The sequence below is a fragment of the Dermacentor albipictus genome, chromosome 1, assembly GCF_038994185.2.
Source record: "Dermacentor albipictus isolate Rhodes 1998 colony chromosome 1, USDA_Dalb.pri_finalv2, whole genome shotgun sequence".
NCBI lineage: Eukaryota > Metazoa > Arthropoda > Arachnida > Ixodida > Ixodidae > Dermacentor > Dermacentor albipictus.
The window spans coordinates 218,708,543-218,724,256 of NC_091821.1; the positions used below are offsets into that span (position 1 = coordinate 218,708,543).

The following is a 15,714-nucleotide window of genomic DNA, read 5'->3' on the forward strand; positions in this document are numbered from 1 at the left end:
TTTCATAAAAATTACGAGGATGATAATCAACGTAGTGTTCGGTCCGCAAAACTCAGGCAATTTTTTTGCTCGCGCGTGTACTTTATAAGCATTACGGACCGTGCATTTCACCGATTGCCAAGAAACTCAAAACACCATCTATTGGGCCTTTACTTCTAGCATGAATTGTTCCTTATGATGCTTCTTACTCACAGTCCAGTAGCTTTAGCGAGTGCCCGCATTCAGTCCACTGGTGCTAAAGCTGCAACATTGTAGGCAGTCGTGCAGACTCTTGGAAATCTCCCGAATTCCACGCATAGTGTGGCGAATCGCATTCGACTCGCTTCCCTAGCCAAATGTTTCTATGCCACCAACCAATCTTTTAGAGAGTATTCATAGTACGTTTCTTTTTCTAATGACGTTATGCCTCAGTTCTAAACACCCTGTGGCAGTAGGCAATACATGAATAGGCTGTATTTACAAACTGACAAACTTCCTTGAATTCAAGATCACTTATGACAAGTGAAAGTGATGAATTCCATGTATTTTGGAACATCAACTGTTAATGGATCAATTAACCTCAATGGATGGGACCTGTCGCTATCGCTAGCTTGTAAAGCATATGTTTTCATCAAATGGCACTGTAGTATTCGTTTCGCATACGTAAAATAATTCAGTGCACCATTTTCACATATAAATGCTTACTGCACACTTCAAAAAATTCGAAGACTTAGGTCACAGTAACATTGCATTTGCCACCAGTGTAAAATGGCTTATTCAAGGGATAACAAACACCAGTTGTACTTCCGCAGTTGTAAAGCATTAACTTTTTTCAGTAAGGAAAGAGTCTTGTGTTGACTGAAATGTCGAATGTGCTACTGTATGGAATGACAATGTAAACTACAATGAAGGTAAAGGATGACACTAAAGTGTTACGTGTCTCCATGTGTTACTGATATCTTTGGGTAGCCACTTCAGATAAGGAACACTTGTACAATTTAGTTAATGAACTTTATTTTCACATTGCCTTTTGCTTTATTTGAAATATGTACAGCCAAGAGTATCTACAACGAACATTTCTTCAAATGTATCAGCACATCAGGGAACTTCCAAATGCTGAGCCAGCAGGAAGCTGTTGCGGCAAGTCAGAACAACGTGGAGGAAGGGCCCTCTGCTGCGGAGTTCTTTGACGACATGTGCCACTTTGGCCATGAGGAGGACGTGCAGGTGCACGAGTTGGAGGGGCAGGAGGAGGAGGATGTAGTGGTGACAGAGGTGTCAGTGCCGCAAGCGGCAACGCCTGAACCTCGTGCGCAGGCGTACTCAGTAACGTCGTCCGTGGCACGCCTACGAGCAGAGAAGGAAAAGCAAATGCGGATGGTTTGTTGGCGCAGCAGCTTCAGCATGTGACCAATATTCTTGAAACAACAAAGCCGAGAGATTACATCGAGCACTTTGCAATGGCACTTGTTCCACTTATTAAATGAGTGAGAACAGAAAGACAAACGGACATGTACAGCAGGGTTCTGAATGTCATTAAGGAATGAACTGATTAATTTTTTCCTCAGAACTCAATTTTTTTCTTCACTGCAGCTTCAGAGTGCCGATCACACATCGGCAAAGAAAAGAAACAGATAACAAAGGTGCAATGCTTACGCTATCTGTTCATTTTGCTCGTCCATGTGCTGTCTGCACAATGAAGGCGCAGTGATACTACAAATCAGCACATCAAGGCAGCATGTTTTCCGAGTATGTTTGTTTTCTTACTTTTGTATATCTACTTTTACTTTTATATTTAATGTGTCGTCGACCCCTGCAATAATCGTCTCAATAGTCAAGTTACGGAAACCAAGAAAATGCCAGCAGTTGCTCATACTACATTGCACGAGGTACTCGCACTATTATTAACTTTTTTCGATGTGTTCAATTCCATATTACTGTATGTTGATCTCTCACCTCTCATAAATTTGCTTTTTATGTTCGGTCTTTTATTGTGATGCCGCATACTCCATTTTTAACGCATTGGCTGCTTGTCACCGATACTTTTTCAAGTTTTAACGCGATAGCGTTAAGGAGCTCGTGTCGCAGAAAAGCCGGTGTCGTTGGCGTCCGCGGCGTTGGCCGTGAGCGATAAATCACGGCAGGCACTTCATAAATAGAAAGCAGCTTCCAAGATGTGCTGGGTGGGAATCGAACCAGGGTCTCCGGAGTGTGAGACGGAGACGCTACCACTCAGCCACGAGTTCGATGCTTCCAAGCGGTACAAATGCGCCTCTAGTGAATGCGGTGTTGCCTTCGAAACTAGCCGTGGAAAGTTATACTGCGGTGTATATCGGTAATTATGAACATGTAACTTACAGAAGTCGCAATTACACGAGTACCGAAGTGCGTTTCCGCTGCATTTCTTCTGCGCTTTCCGCACACGCAGAGCCATCTTGCGGCAAACACAGAAGACCCCCTCCTCTCCATGTACGGCGCTGCCCGGACAGATGGCGCGCCACGCGCGCATTGGAGCTGCGAGGACCGGTGCGAGGCGGTTCGCCGCCCGGACTCTCTCTCCCCTGACAACGCTTCGCCTTGCTCCCTCTGAAGAATCAAGCGTCCTTCCTTTCTTTAGATCGCTATCTATCTCTCTGCCCGTGCCGATCACGACGTTTGGCTGGCGTGCATCATTTCCCCCTCCGAGATACCGAGTTCTTCGGTTCGTTCCGCTTGCTCAGGCGCACGTTTCGTTGCTGCGCCGAACGCCGCGTTGCTCGACCATATGACTCGACGCTCACCGCGTCCGATGCGGGGCACCTCGTAAATGATGGCTGCCCTGTAGCCCATTGTCTTACACCCCTTGGCGGGTCGACGGGAACACTGTCGCGTTCCACTCTTGAAGGCGAAGCTTAAGCGTCCTCCAATTTTTTCATGTGTTCAATTTGCACTTATTTATATGTGCTTTTGATGTTTATTGTTTACTTTTATTTTCCTTTTTCTAGTCGTCCTTACATAATGTGATACATTTTAACTCGTCGATGATTGCATGTGCCTTTCACCTGTGCAGTACTCTTTTTGAAGCCAAATTGTCGAAACCAAGAAATATGCGTACCTCCAGATATTCGTACTACTATATTTATCGCATTGAATTGTGTGTTACTGTACTTTGACGTCTCATCTCTTATGTGCTTGCTTTTTATGTACTGTGTTTTACTGCTATATTGTGATGCTGCATTCTCCATTTTTAACACGCTAGCTGCTTGTCACTGATACTTCTATTTCGGCTTTCTTATGTTCTGGATAAGTTTTCATGTGTTCAATTTGCACTGTCAGTGCTTTGCACTGGTCAATGTTCAACTTTTATTTTCCCATTCCTAGTCATCCTTACATAATGTAATACATTTCAGCATGTTCCTGTGGGTGGGCAGCGCAACCCGGACGAAGGACGAAAGGAAGTACACAACACGAGCCCAGACTAACAACTGCGCAACGGACTAAGCAAAGATTTCAAGCAATGGACTATAATATACAGAAAATGTAAACACGTGTAAAATGACGTTTACAAGGGTGTTAGCCTATCTTGCCCTTCAAAAAATCAGCTTCTTTATCCTGTAGAGTGATAGAAGGCTGGCTGACGCATGCGCCTGAGTTCACATGCATGAAGTAGGCCTCTACAATCTCGCGGTTAATACATTTCAGCTTGTCAATGACTGCACGTGCCTTTCACCTGTGCAATACTCTTCTTGACAGCCAAGGTATGGAAACCAAGAAAAATGCGTACCTCCAGGTACTCGTACGACTATTTTTACCATATTGATTTGTGTATTACTGTACTTTGATGCATCATCTTTCATTTGTTTGCTCTCGTCTATTGAATGCACAGGAGCGCCACAAGGACTAATGAACGACGCCCAGGAATCTACCAGCTACGAACCAAGGGTTCGTCACCCCTGAGGGAAATTCTGCTGCTGAAACGCCGATCCCTCGCCCAGTGGCTGCTGGCCCCTACGCGTCGGGATCTTCCTCCCCCGCCGGAGATGATGTTACGGTTGGCGTGTAACACCCCGGGCGAAAAGGATGCTCTGCCACCATGCTTCATCGAAACGAAGGGTGGATTCCTAATTTGCTGTGGTTGTCTCGAGTGGTTACTGGTCTGGCAGGTTCACCGCAGTACTTCGTGTGTGTGCATGCCTAAGCGAAACGAAGAATGGATTCCTAATTTGCTATGGTTGTCTCGATTGGATGCCGGTCTGGCGGACGCCCCGCAGTGTACACAGGCCTCTGTGTGTGTGTGTGCGTGAAAACCCTGTCCGCAAACCAGACTGGACCCGCGGGCTGCCGCCAGCGGAGGCACGCTTGTGAAGACGTCAACCACGAGAATGGATCAATCGCCCATCCACAATCAGACGCCCTTTCCGCGAACCAGCGACGCGCGAAAGAGAAGGGATCAGCTGCCTACGATCCCCAGGACCCGCGGGTTGCCACCAACGGAGGCAAGCTGGGGAAAACATTGTCCTGGGAAAGTGGGTGCCGCCGCCAAGCACCGTGGGACTCAGTGCATGTCACGCGACGTTGACGTAAGCAAGATACCGCCTATGATTTTTGTTAGCCTATTTAAAGGGCCCCGCAATGTACTTTTTCACTTCATTCTCTTCTCATCTTTCACCAACCATTGAATAAACCGTGCAAGTTTCGCACTAGAACTCGTCTCGTCCTTGCCTGGTCGCCATGGTCTACTGGACGCCTGCAGCCCGCCGAAAACGCCACGCTACCCAATAGTAACGTCGGTCGAGGTCCGAGAAACGGGCGTCGCAACAACTGGTCGGCAGCGGTGCGCTACCCTGGAGAACGCAACAACGCTCTCCTTGTTTAAGGGAGGTCACTTTTGTTGGCTTTAAAGCCAATAGCATTGCCTTACTTGATAGGTTTTTCTTATCTAATTGGCAGACCAGAAACGAGGAGCATACAGAAGACGAGAGGGGTTTGGTGGGCCGGGCAAGCGCAGAGAACGTAGAGGACAGCATGGCAGCATATGTGATTGGCCCGCTTCTTATTGCTTAGCATTCGGTCTCTGGTAGGAAATGGCGGCGGCGTGCAACGGAAGGGTAAAAATTCAGGTAAAATGTATCCTCAGCGAAGAAAGTTTGGCAGATCGATGTCGTGCACGCGCTAAAAGAGCGCGACAATGTTATACTGTCACGCAAATTTTTATTATTATAGGCAAATGAATCCATTCTCCATAGCATCTCCGAGTAGCCAGTGCCAGAGCGATCGGCAGGCAGCCATCTTCTATTTATTTCGGGAAGGGGCAGTCTCTGAATATTCCGAAAAAAATGCAGTTTTGTTTGCTATATTGCAGGTTTGATGAGTACACGGCACTTTGACACGGTGAGTATTCGCGGTTTTGGAACGTGGCGCGACGGGCAGGTGAAATGGCCGCAGCCCGAGAACTGTTGAGCAATTGCCGAGGGCTGATGGTAAAAAAAAAGAAAATGAAAAAAGGTAGAATCGGATAAAATTATTTTGCTTTTGTTCGGTATAATCATGCATTATCATGGTGTATACGGCACATTAGATGGGGAGCTTGGGAGGTTTTGCTGATGTCGCGTGGCAGACAAGTGAAGTGGCGATGGCCCGAAAAAATTTAGACTAATTGTGCAGGGCTGGTTGCAGAAAACAGAAAAGTTAGGGATAGCTTCACCTTACAGGACCCCTGTATTATATTTTGACGGACCAGGGCCGCTATCTTGTACGCGTTCGAAAAGACGAGGTTCGGTTTCGCCTCACGTGATTGGCCTGGATTGGCCTAAGCCGCGATATCGGCGTGGCCTACACTGTAAAATTTACACCCTTAGAAGTGAAAAAGGGTGTAAGTGTGTCTATAACTCACACCCTTAGGGTGTGATTTATAGACACGTTTACACCCTTTGTCACTGCTTATGGTGTAAATTATTTTACAGCGTAGGACAATGAGGTGAGACGAAACCGATTCGAACGTCGGCTTTTCGAACGCGTAATAGATAGCGGCTGATACTACGACACATTTGATCTCTTTCGTTGGACACTTTCATTCTCTGTCGTTTCTTTATTAGGTCCTTTGTTACTTGGGAGAGCTTACCGACTGGTTGCCTTGGTGCCTTACCTCCGACTTCAATTGCTGCTTGTGGAATCAGCCTTGTTACGGTTTATTTATTACCTCTATTTAATCTTTATCTCTCTGTTCTAAGGCTGCGTATTTGTTTGCAAGCAACAGCCTGAATTGGTCAGCTTTCACCTTTACTGCGTAGAGGTTGGCTTGGTTCTTCTTACTTAATTTTACTCTTTCTCTCGTCATATTGAGGGCAGTCCTAGACCTCAGTAACCTATGATCACTGCACTTTACCCAACTTAACACTTCTACATCCTACACTATGCTTTGATCGGCAGAGAGCATGAAATCTATTTGATTTCTTGTTTCTCCATTAGAGCTTTTCCAGGTCCACTTGTTACGGTTCTTGAAGAAGGTATTCATTACTCGCAGCTTATTCCTTTACGCGAATTCTACCGAAATCTCTCCTCTACTGTTCCTAGAATCGATGCCAAACAACATTAGCGGTGGCAAACAACATTACCTTGGTTCTGTCCAGCTACGTTGCATTTATATATTTTTATATGTTGGTGCATGATAGTTGCGACACTCTGTGTATATTGAATTATCCGTTAGAACGTGAATAGTTTTTTTTATTTGATACCTGCTTCGCCTTTGCAGGCATTAGAGTAGGGGGATACATAAAAATAAGCATCATATTTGAGACCAATAAAGAAACTAATTACACAAAGTGCGGTAAAAAGCATCATTCGACACATTTGATACAATCATAGGCGGAAGATCATTCCACTCTCTTATACATCTAACAAAAAATGAATAGCGGAAGACGTCACCTTTAAAGAAAAATTCCTTTACTTTGAGACTGTGGTCCCTTCTTTCGGATACGGCTCTTGAATGTACTTCTCCTTATTGATTCCAGTTTTAGAATGGTAGATATTATGGAAAAATTTCAATATGAGGTTTCGTCTACGATCTTTCAATTCTTCCCATTTAAGTTTACGTTTGCTTTCTCTCATGCTAAGTTGACGATCCCAATTACCTAGAACAAATCGCACTGCCCTATTCTGTATCTTTTCAAGCGTATCGGCCAGCTCTTTGGTATGCGGATCCCGGCAAACGCATGCGTACTCTAGCAATGAGCGCACATGAGTGAAATACAGTTGTTCTTTTAAATTAAATGGAAGTTCGCTGAAATTTCGTCGTAAGAAACCCAAAACACGTGCAGCCTTTACTTTGATGTGGTGAACGTGCTTAGTCCACCTCAAGTAACTCGTTAAATAAACTCCTAGATATTTATATTCCCTGGCCGTGCTTAAAGTAGTGCTATTTATGGTATAAGTATGCAACTTCTATGAACGTTTCCTCGTAAAGGTGACGTGAACACACTTTTTAACATTCAATGACATTTCTGAATGGGCACACCAGGATGATATTGCATTCAAATCATGCTGCAGGTATTCTGAATCACGTTCATTCTCTATAATCCAGTAAACGACACAGTCGTCCGCGAACATTCTGAACGAAGATTCGAGGCCAATAGTAATATCATTTATATACATCAAAAACAAAAGAGGGCCCAGAACTGAGCCCCGAGGAACTCCTGAGGTCACGGGAACATATCCGGAGGAACAACCCTTGAGAACTACCGACTGCTGTCTTAGAGAGAGATACTCGGCTATCCATGCAATAACTGATTCATTCAGTTTATGGCCCCGTAATTTACTAATAAGAAGGTCATGGGGAACAACATCGAACGCTTTTTTGAAGTCCAAGAAAATGCAGTCAACTACATTACGCTTATCTATTGCTAGAGCCAATTCATGCGTGAACTCAACAAGCTGTGTTGAGCAAGAAAAACCTTGCCGAAAACCGTGTTGACTAGAATGCAGAAGATTATGTTTAACCAAATGTGTCATTATACAACTATAAAAGACATGTTCAAATATTTTACATGGTATACTAGTTAACGACACCGGCCTGTAGTTCTCAACGTCATTTCTTGGCCCATTCTTATGAATAGGTGTGACACGTGCTAACTTCCAATCACAAGGTAGTGCTTTCTCAACTAAGCACCTCTGAAATAGACGGTGAAAGTACAACGATAACGTTGCCGAACAGTTCCTTATTATCGCTGCTGGTATATCATCTGGGCCACATGCTTTAGCTGGTTTGAGATTTTCTAACAATTTTCGAATACCAGGCACACTAAAAGTGACCTCGGGCATCACTTCTGCCTCAGTTGGAGAAACCATGTTAACAACGCGTGAAAAACTTGGACTAAACACGGATGAAAAATAATTGCTAAAAATGGCTGCCTTAGACGCATCATCGTCAACGATCGTGTGAGAATATTTTAGAGGAGGAATAGATGTATTATCTTTACCGTTTAGACGAACGTATTTCCAAAACTGTTCGAGTCCTCCACTAGCTTCTTACCAAGACTCGAGAAGTAAGAATTCTTAGCTACTTCAAAATTCAACTATTTGCAGATGAATAGACAGCTTATTCTCATAAATTTTTGCTTTGGAGTAAATAAAAATCAAATCAGATTAGGATTTCGTTGCTTGCAAACTAGCAGAGAGAGAGAGAGAGAAGGGAAATACGGGGAGATTAACCAGAGGGGAAGATCTGGCTTGGTACCCTACACTGGGGAGAGAGGGAATTGGGAGGTGAAGTGATAGGAAAGTAGAGAGAGAGAGAGATAGTATGGAATTTGCTGTTGCAGATGGGCAACTTCGCGCAAGGATGTCTTCAGCCATTTTCAAACGTGTCGTTGTCCGTCCTCGAAGAGCGAAGTCAGGTGCGGTGGAAATAATGCGAGTCAATTTCGAATAGCTTGAGTGATGGGAAAACACGCTGTTAATTTTAGCCCCCCTTTGCGATTGTGAAGACGTTTTCTAGGTTGACTTTTCGGATTCGTGCATTTGCGAACTCCTGTATGTTAGCATCCAGTGCATAAGAACAGCCTGAAAGCGTCAGCCGGCAAAGCGATAATTACGTATGTAACCTCAGTAAATTGAAGATCACTCGAGAATCGTTGCGCTTACATTCAGCAGGAATAAAAGCGAAAAAGTCAAGTCCAGCTACCAGACTTGTAGATATTGGAAAATGAATAAATATAAGCGCAAACGGTGGGCGCAACGAAGAGCGGAGCAAGCTACACGCCTTCATTTCAGGCAGCCGACCACGGCGCTGTTTCACTTACCTTCGCCAGGTAAGACAGTCTACTCTTTGTCGGTGAGAAAAACCGCCGGGTGCACGGCAGTGGTTGCTCGAGAATTACTTTTCACGGACCAAGTATCACGGTGCCAACTATCGCGAAGTTTTTGCCTCAGAGAAGAGTGACCCGCAGCACCGCATTATTGCGCCTTTTGGGCTCCAAAACTGTTGACGCACGTATAGGTCAAAAGTGCAGCCAGAGCCTTAGCGACTTCGACCTCGCTGAACGCGGCCACGTTGCACGGACAGGCCATGTCCCGTTTGGTGGGCAATCCTTTCTCGACAGCTCGCCTTCTCGGGCACTTTACAAGTTTCTATATTCTCTCTCTCTCTCTTTTAATTTTCTGTGTTTATTTCTTGCCGTCCCGTGTTTTGGCCGAGTTTCTTTCTTTATCGGCTGCTCACATGTCTGCTTGCATGCCAGCGATTTCTTCGCTATGGCCCTTCTCGATTTGATGTTAATTTTTTCTTCACGCCTCCAACTTTTTTCTGTTCACTTTCTTTTTTGCATCCTTCTATTTGCAACGTCGCCTTTGGCGGCACAGTAAATGAAACGCAACTCTGTCTGATTGTTTGCAATATTGACAGAGCTTGTTTCGGTACGCTTTTGTATCGCGTATTCTGTTGATCTGTTTTATCCGCTGCTTTCTCTCGCGTGTGTGTGTTGAAATGTTGTTGTTGTGTTCCGTGTGTTGTGAAACCACCAAGGAGTTTGCGTTATGTCTTTTTCATTCCTGTTTCTTTAGCCTCAGGGAAGGAATGAGCCTAGCTGCGATCACCTCTCCTTGAATGCTTCTTCAAGACTTGCCTGGACTATAGAGACACTGCCGTGCTTCAGCTGCGTGCTTCTGAAGCAGTGCTATCCACCAGTCGTGTTTGCTGAGGTCGGCTCCAACTCGAAATACTTTCCGTCTCAAATCACTATCGTTCGCGCCATTTCTCATTTACTCGCTATGGAACGTCGTTCCTGGCTTCGAGTTTAATAGCGTCTGACTTTTTTAGAAGTAGGTCAAGGGAGAATTAAGGTTGTCATCTTCAAAAACCGCATCTTACTTATATTCATTTACTTATTTCATAATTCAAAACGCAACAGGTTATAGCAGAAGAGGCAGTATACCATACAGACGTGTTCTACAGTACAACGCTAAAATTTAAATTCAGAAAATTTGGAGCAACGTATACGAGAAGAATACAAACATAGCACAAGATCTACAGCAATGCAGAGCAGAAGAGAAATAATTTTGCATCAACAAGGCGAAATAGGGAGATCCACTGTGCAGAAGACATATCAACCGTCGGGTAAAAGGACCGGAGAAGTCCTTCGCAGTGAGTTTAAGTCGAAACTGTCGGTGGAAAGAACGAATATTTATATAGGTTAGCATGCAAACAACACAAGGAGTCAGCAAGAAAGTGGAGACTTCAAGCGATCAGCAGTGGACAAGCAAGGCAAGCGTCAGCCTGGAGCTATATACGTTTCAAGAAGGGGACGTGCCTTTGTCGAAGAGTTTTCCCTTGACGGTGCTTATATATGCGTAGATCACGTACGCTCTCCCCCCTTTACCCCTTCCTCCGAGGGGTGAAAAGTATAAGCCAGTATGCGAAAAGCATGCACTAGAAGATGTTCAAAAAGAAAGATTAGATATGTAGTGACGCGTGCTGCAGGCTCTTCTAAGAAATAAAGGTGGCGAAAAAAAAAATCCGGTAAGAAATGCTGATGTGTAAACAGGTGTCGATTCGGTGGCGTTAGTTTTCTCAGAATGTAGGCAGCGTGCTAAGATAGGCCTTGTTCCGTGGAAAGACGAGCCACACACACATTAAAAAAAGAGAGTAGCGTCAAAAGGTATCCTATCAAGAGTAAAATATACCAATAAGAAAAAAAATGAGCGTGTACAGATGTCTGTCTTGCCAATGTCGATAGAAAGAGAATGAAATACACCTAATCTGTAAACACTATTAAATGATGAACTAAACGACATGGAAATTTAATGAAAGGTGATAAGAAATTAGCAAGATAAAAATCGGTTGCGCATATATATATATATATATATATATATATATATATATATATATATATATATATATATATATATATATATATATATATATATATATACTTTCTTTCACTTTGACACTCCTGACGCTAACGCTTTAATCATATTACGTGTCTGATGGTGGGATCTAAACCAGCCCCCCCCCCCCCCCCCCCCCGCGGAACAGCCTGATGCTCACAACATTTTTTAGATTCAAACGAGAACAAGGGCAATCGAGGGGCCGGATTATTATTAATGATATCTCAACTGGTAACAGCATCGCACACGCAATGCGAAGACGTGGGTTCGTATTCCACCTGAAGCCACTTGTTTTTTTCATCCACTTTAATTTCCATTTATATATAATTTATTCAATTCAATTAGTAACTATACGTAATTTCCCCTATGTTATTCCTTGGTGTCCCTATTGGCTTCTTATTATTTCATTAATAACAATCGGTGCCCCTCCGTTTTCTTTCTTTTCGTTCATTACATAACGAGGTTCTCGAATCGGGCAACATTGATGCCTTCAGGTAGCACGTGTGGGTTTATTGGCCAGTTGCCTTCACCCAGAACGATCACGTACTCGTGACGCCTGCGGCAGAAAGGATGTTCCACATCTGTCGCCAAGGTTTGTGAGTGGTGGCGCTGGCTAATACTCCCAGGGTTAGTTCCAGTAGTGAAAACATAAATACTCCACAAAGTGGAGGGGAAAACGGCGCCGCGGTAGGTCAATTGGTAAGAGCATCGCGCGCGTAATGCGAAGACATAGGTTCGTATGCCACCTGCGGCCAGTTGTTTTATCATCCGCTTTCATTTCCATTCATTTATCACTTCTTTAATTCAATTAGTAAGTGAAAGTAATTTCCACTATGTTGTCCTTGGTGTCTATATATTGGCGTCTTATGATATACATGGTGTCCACATAACTTAAGCCAATAATTTAAACATGAAAGGCGCGTCGGAAGCCAATTGAACCGAACGCATACTATACGCCATAGCCTATAGTAACTCTGACAATATTTTGTTTTCCCCATAACTCACTAATTAATTAAGTTTAATCACCCAACTTTTTTATTATTGACTGAGGACCCCAAGTATGATGCGCAGATTCGTAGAGCACCTTCAGAAACCACCGAACGAATTGTATCCTTTGCGACACATCTCACGTAATCATTTTTTCCGGGTTGAAAATAAAGCCCCCGAAATATGAAAAAAGGCACGGGATAGAGTGCTTGCGCAGTGGTATCTGTCGCAGCGCAAGCCTTGTGTGTGACGTCTTGTGATATCTAACTATGGTCTGATATAGCGACGCCACACGACCCTGTGACGTCATAGCGTTTTCTGTATAAGAACAAGCCGTTCTTGGCAATAAAGTCAGTTGCCTTTCTGCTCCTGGACCATTGTCGCTCAGTATCGTCCTGCTCTCAAGCGTGCGTTCAGCGAACAAGGTCCACTGCATCGTGACTGGCGACGAGGAAGCGGCAGGACGTTCTTTATATTATCGGCAGCACTAGGCTAACAGCATGCATGTTCGCCGTCATCCGACGGGAGCCGACCTTATATACGAACGAGGAGAAGGGAAATATAGGGGTTCAATTTTTGTTAATCAGGACCATATAAAGCCAAAAGCCATTGAAGACTTTAAACGGTGTGTCGAGCGTGCTTCTGCACAACAATTTGCAATGCGATGAACGCACGCGACGTTCATTTGAGGGATCACCAGCCGTTTGTGCGCAGGCGCGAGTAAAAGTGGGCGCAAGGGAGAAAATCTGGGTGCCTTTGCTCCTTGAATATATGACTCTGCCTAGGCACTACGGAGGAGTTTTCTTAGCGCGTGTTGTAGGCGTTTGTCCCTAGGCGTGCCGGCATTCCGTAGTGGGATCGAGTTTGTTTACGCTCGGTCAGGCGCGATAATAATTACAGAAATTCTGTAAGATAATTTTTAAACATCGCCTGTGGCAGATCTTGTAGCCCTTAAGCTGGACAACTCGAAGATGGGGGAATGACTCGCACGAGAAAGCAAAATGCGTAGTTGACTAATTAATCAAAATCACTAATTAGTGTACTAGCTAATTATTTTAGAGCACATATGGCAATTTGCGAATTGTAGCTGGTGAGCTTCCAAGGCAGATGTACCTGGAACGAATTCTAAGGATGACACTGTTTTCGAGATATGTGCTGTGAAACTTGCGGTAATGCACTATATCGTTCCATTAACTTTTTTTAACAAACCACCTTTGCATGCAGTGAAGCGCAAAAGCAACTGAAACGCCCAATGCATTTCGCGGCCGCACACTTTGGGAATGAATACCTCAAAACTGGTGTCATCAGTGGATACGATTTGATATTCCAAGTGGATACGGCCTTATTACTTTGCAATATGGGCCGTAAAGTAATGCATTAAAAGTTAACGAAATTTTTTTCTTGTTCATTATGCATTCTATTTTCACGTAAAAGTTCACCTATGTGAGTATCCAGCTCAATGATTATAATTAGGCTATCTGCCGCAGGTGATCTTTAAAGATTCTGTATGGGCCTTAAGAAAAACACTCGGTGTATTCAGCTGTATTCAGCAGGTAGAACGATCTACCTACCTTGCACTACTTTGTTCACCAAACGAGCAACTTTTGTAATTGCGATTCTTATTAATTATATTAAATGACCGACCGACCGACCCGAGACGACAGACCCGACATTTCCAAGTCCCGACCGTCACGTCACCAACGGTCACGTCATCAACGGACACTCTCGAGGAACAGACGTAGGGCACGAACTTCCGTATTTCTGCTGCTGCGCACTGTTCCCCAGAGCCAAACATCCGACACCACTTCCCCGCCAGTTAAAACGGGTTGAGGTTCGATACCTCGAAAAGGGGCGAAAAAGAGAGAGCGAGAAGGGAGACGAAGAGCACTGGTTGCACACGCACGCACAGATGCGCACCCACCGAGTCTGTGGTCGCAGAGACGTGCTGACTTGATGGACTGCAGTAATGATCTCGCTTTTTTCTGCGCCAGCGACGCGAACCACGTGGTCCAAGGATCTATGCTTCCGGAAACGGTCTCGAGTTTAGCTGGTTTAAGGCTGTCCTGAGTGGGCGTCGCTGGATGTTGTAACGAGAGCAATGGCACATGTTGTTAATTAGCCTCTTCGCTCTCGCAACTAGGAGCAGATTTGAGCCATTACGCGAATCCCGATCATGGCCGGTGAGCAGTCCAAGACTAGTTTGCTTCCGCGCCCGACGTGTAGAGGTGCGTTCTGAATGGCTCAAACCCAAACAGTCGTACTAAAGCGACGCAAGATTGTTAGCCCTAAGCGAGTCTTGCGTTAGTACTGTTTCTCGTGTGTGTATCTTGCTATATACGTCCAGTCTAAATTTGGCGCCAGTAAATCATGTTCCAGAATACTTGCAAGCAACTATAGCCGAACTTTAGCGCTTCAGTTTCACTGCCTATTTATTAATGCACGAGATTCTTATATACATGGAGGTGGCCTATTATGATACGTAGTGGCGGTCTTCTGTGCATTATGCGATGAACTGTATTTGCTTTCATTATGTTGGGTTAACGGTTACGTGCTACCTCGTGCTGCAGATATTTGCAGACATCACGTTCTAAAACATGCAGGCTCGTAAGTTTGTCTAATTATGCAAATACATTTGTGTTCCTCGGTGCAACCTGTGCTTACAGAAGTACGGCTATATATACACACACGTGGTTATTAAAAACCTGCCGCGGAATAGCATAGTCTTTGTATTGTGCTTTGGGTTGATCTCTCTTATCGTTTGTTCATTTCTGTGCAGTTTAGTTACCTAGAGCTTAATGCCTTCGCAAACATGGCTACTACGTAACATTACTTGATGTTGCAATGAATATGACGAAAACAACGCGAAGATACGGGTTTCTTCTTCATTATTAGATGCAGGGTTACGAAGTGGAAATAGTGAGAAGTAGGCTGTAAATCGCGAAAAGTAGCCAAAAACATTGTAGCCAAAATTCATTGCAGGTGCTTAAGAAGTAGCCAATGAAGTCGCCAGGCTGCCACCATGTCCAATCACTTAAGAAGAAAGCATTTGTGTCGCCCATTATGAGCTTCCTTTTGGAGCATTTAGTGCCCTTCGACTTACTTAAAACGGGACTTGGGAGGATCAAGTTAGAACTGGTGGCAACGCATTCGTATTCGGGAATTGTTATCCCTGCATAAATGATAAAGTAAACGCAAGTGCTTGTCACTGAACTCTTGTACCAGTGAATATTGACACGTGTACCTGTTTGTCTTTATCGGGCGACATGTTTCACCACCTAACAAATGTTATCGTACAGCGCAGGACGCGCCTGCATGTATCGGAAGTTTCTGGAATGTTATTGATGCTTCCATCCGCTGTCTGTGACCGAAAGTGGTCAGCGAGCATCACGC

The 15,714-nt window shown here is 44.4% G+C and overlaps 1 long non-coding RNA gene across 3 annotated transcripts in view; it reads left to right on the forward strand.

Moving 5' to 3' along the window:
- The window catches only part of LOC139054227 (uncharacterized), a 29,954-nt gene extending 25,303 nt beyond the window's left edge, over positions 1–4,651 (forward strand). For 2 of the 3 annotated variants that reach the window (XR_011511079.1, XR_011511080.1), the window contains one exon: positions 3,369–4,651. This is a non-coding gene — a long non-coding RNA (uncharacterized lncRNA). The remainder of the gene's footprint in view (positions 1–3,368) is intronic. The other variant, XR_011511081.1, reaches the window with a different exon arrangement.
- The last annotated feature ends 11,063 nt before the right edge of the window (positions 4,652–15,714 follow it).